Source organism: Triticum urartu, chromosome 4A (genome assembly GCF_056163025.1).
Source record: "Triticum urartu cultivar PI428250 chromosome 4A, HENAU_Tu73, whole genome shotgun sequence".
NCBI lineage: Eukaryota > Viridiplantae > Streptophyta > Magnoliopsida > Poales > Poaceae > Triticum > Triticum urartu.
Window position 1 is genome coordinate 343049398 of NC_141876.1, and position 4147 is coordinate 343053544.

The window sequence follows — 4147 nt, forward strand, 5'->3', positions numbered from 1 at the left end:
GGTTGCACCTCTGGAAAGATGGCAAGACCCTTAAAAAACATATGTAGAGCTCAGGGGCATATCATGCACACAACAATCATGGCAAAAATGACAAATATCTAATTGGAGGAGCAGATCTGACAAATATCTCAAATAGCACTCTTCTAACAGAATTTCGGGCATCAAGATGAACTCAAATGAAAATGATGCAGTGAGATGAAATGATGTTCTCTCTGAGACGAACATTTTGATATGCTATATGCCCAAAACGGAGCTACGGATGCAAAGTTATAGCGCGATGAACAAGGGCATATGTATCTGAGAATTTGAGGACTTAGAAGAAAATTCCACCTCGCGGTTAGGGTTTACTGTAGCTGCCAGATCTGGATCGCAGCGCGCTTTACGAGGTTGGCCGGTTTCGGAGGTGGGCCGCCAGAGTTGGGGATGAAGGCGGTGAGGTGCTCCCGGGCCGGATCTCGCCGGATCCGGCCGGCGGGGAGCCGGAGTGGCGGCGGGACGGAGTGGCCGGCCGGTGGGGAGCGCGACGAGGGCGAACGCGGCGGCCGGAACGCGTCGGCGGTGAGGCGGTGTTGACTGCGAGGCGGCGGCGGGGCACGCACCGGCGCGGGAGGCGGCGAGCGTCGCGAGGAGGAAGAGGCGTGGAGCGGCGCTCGGCTTCGGGCCAGGGAGGGCCGGAGGCGGGCCGCGCGGGCCTCGGCGGCGGCGGGGACAGGCCAGGACGCGTGGCAGGAGGAGAGTGGCTGGGGGGAGCGGGGCGGACACGTCCGGCGGCGGCGGAGGAGATCTTTTTTAGGGTTTGGGAGAGGGGATCCGCGAATTTAGAGGAGGGGGTCTATATATAGGCATAGAGGGAGCTAGGAGAGTCCAAATGAGGTGCGGTTTTCGGCCACGCGATCGTGATCGAACGCTCTAGATGATGGATTGGTTTTTGGTGGGTTTTGGGCCAACTTGGAGGGGTGTTGGGCTGCAACACACATGAGGCCTTTTCGGTCCCTCGGTTAACCGTTGGAGTATCAAATGAAGTCCAAATGATACGAAACATGACAGGAGGTCTACCGATAGTAAACCTAGGCCGCTTGGCAAGTCTCGGTCCAATCCGAAAATGTTTAATCCCCACACACGAAAGAAAGGTAGAAATGACCACCGGAGGAGAACGAAGCGCCAGAATGCAAAACGGACAACGGGGAAAATGCTCGAATGCGGCCGGAACGGGACGGAGTGGCCGGTCGGTGGGGAGCGCGGCGAGGGAGAACGCGGCGGCCGGAACGCGTCGGCGGCGAGGCGGCGTTGACTGCGAGGCGGCGGCGGGGCACGCACCGGCGCGGGAGGCGGCGAGTGTCGCGAGGAGGAAGAGGCGCGGGGCGACGCTCGGCTTCGGGCCAGGGAGGGCCGGAGGCGGGCCGCGCGGGCCTCGGCGGCGGGGGGGACTTGCTGGGACGCGTGGCAGGAGGAGAGTGGCTGGGGGAGCGGGGTGGACACGTCCGGCGCCGGAGGAGATCTTTTTTAGGGTTTGGGAGAGGGGATCCACGAATTTAGAGGAGGGGGTCTATATATAGGCATAGAGGGAGCTAGGAGAGTCCAAATGAGGTGCGGTTTTCGGCCAAATGATGGAGAGGTTTTTGGTGGGTTTTGGGCCAACTTGGAGGGGTGTTGGGCTGCAACACACACGAGGCCTTTTCGGTACTTCGGTTAACCGTTGGAGTATCAAACGAAGTCCAAATGATACGGAACTTGACAGGCGGTCTACGGGTAGTAAACCAAGGCCGCTTGGCAAGTCTCGGTCCAATACGGAAATGTTTAATCCCAACACACGAAAGAAAGGTAGAAATGACCACCGGAGGAGAACGAAGCGCCGGAATGCAAAACGGACAACGGGGAAAATGCTCGAATGCATGAGATGAACACATATGCAAATGCAATGCACATGATGACGTGATATGAGATGCATGACAACAAGAACAACACACGAAGACAAAAACCCGAACCCGAGAAAATAAAATAACTTAAGGCCGGAAACGGCAAGAGTTGGAATACATATTGGGTAAATCACATCCGGGGTGTTACAGATGAGTTCTACAACATGGCATTGAAGCAAGAGGCTGCTCAACTGAAGTGTGATGCTTCCAAGAAGCGAGTCAAAGATGCTACTCCTTCTTCCTCAACTCAAGTGGCCAAGTAGTAGAAGTATTGGCTTCCTCCTCCTCCGTTCCGTCAGCCGTATCAACAGAAGAGCAAAGGTGGCAGTGGATCTTCCCACCCGCCGAACCCTGGCTTTCAGAACAAGACTTCGTCTCAAGCTCCAAGATCGAGTGCTCCGTATCACCGTCCGCTTTCAGAGGTCACGTGCAACAAGTGCCAACAGAAGGGTCACTATGCCAACAAATGCTTCAATCAGAGGCGTCTCCCTCCTCCTCCTCCTCCTGTGAGATCGGCAAGTACAGCTGTGGTCAAGCATAACCCCAAGCACGCCAAGGTCAACTTGCTGAATGCAGCTCAGGCAGAGGACTCGTCAGATGTCATCATGGGTAACTTTCCAGTTAACTCTATTCCCGCAAAAGTTCTTTTTGACACTGGTGCATCACATTGTTTCATGTCAAGATCATTTGTTTCCAAGCATGACTTCGTTTCGCAAATGTTGGGTAAACCTATGGGAGTGGTTTCTCCGGCTAAGTCTATGAGGGCTACTTCAATAGTTCCGGATGTTTCTATCATGATGGGTGATTTAAAGTTTCTTTCCTCTCCAATGGTCCTTGGTAACTCGGATATTGATCTTATTCTCGGGATGGATTGGCTTTCTAAGCACAAGGCTCAGCTTGATTGTGATGCCAGGCAGATTCAATTGACTCATTCATTTGAGGATGTAATTGTCTTTGCTGCTAATGATGATACCATCCGTCTGTTTTCTCTAAATGAGAAGGGTGAACTGGATGCCATCTCTCAAATTCCAGTCGTTTGCGAATATCAAGACGTCTTTCCAGAAGAGCTTCAAGGAATGCCTCCGCACCGACCAGTTGAATTCGTCATCGATCTTGAGCCTGGCACGGAACCGGTTTGCAAACGTCCTTACAAGCCCAGACCTGAAGAGTTGAAGGAGCTGAAGAAGCAACTCGATATTCAAGAACGAATGGGTCTCATCCGACCTAGTTCTTCTCCGTGGGGTTGTGTAGTACTTTTTGTGAAGAAGAAGGATGGAACGGACCGACTTTGTGTTGACTACCGTCCATTGAACAAGAAGACTATCAAGAACAAATACCCACTTCCCAACATCAACGAGCTGTTCGAACAACTCAAAGGTGCCCAAGTATTCTCCAAGCTTGATCTCCATATGGGTTATCACCAGATTCGAATCCGTGAGCAAGATATTCCCAAGACGGCTTTCAGGACAAGCTATGGTTCATATGAATACACTGTCATGTCTTTTGGCCTCATCAACGCTCCTCCGACTTTCTCTCGCATGATGAACTTCATCTTCAACGCCTACACAAATGACTTCGTTTTTGTCTATCTCGACGACATTCTGGTCTTTTCGAAGAACAAGGAAGATCATGCCAAGCACTTGTGTTTGATGCTCGATAAGCTCAGGGAGCATCAATTCTACGCCAAGTTCTCAAAGTGCGAGTTTTGGCTCGATGAGGTTCTTTATCTTGGGCATATCATCTCTGCCAAGGGCATTGCGGTGAATCCTGAGAAGGTGTATGCAATTGTGAATAGGGAACCACCTCAGAACGTGAAGCAACTCCGTAGCTTCCTTGGTCTCGCAAGCTACTGTCGAAGGTTCGTTGAGAACTTTTCAAAGATCGCGAAGCCTCTTTCCAACCTTCTCCAGAAGCACGTCAAGTATGTTTGGTCTCCGGAATGTGACATCGCTTTCAACACTTTGAAAGAGAAATTGGTCACTGCTCCAGTTCTGACTCCTCCTGATGAATCCAAACCGTTCGAGGTCTTCTGCGATGCCTCTCTTCAAGGTCTTGGTGCAGTGTTGATGCAAAAGAAGAAAGTTGTGGCTTATACCTCTCGCTAGTTGAAGCCCAACGAGAAGAACTACCCCACTCATGACCTCGAGTTGGCGGCAGTTGTGCATGCTCTTTTGACTTGGAGACATCTCTTATTTGGAAGAAAAGTGGACATTTTCACTGACCACAAGAGT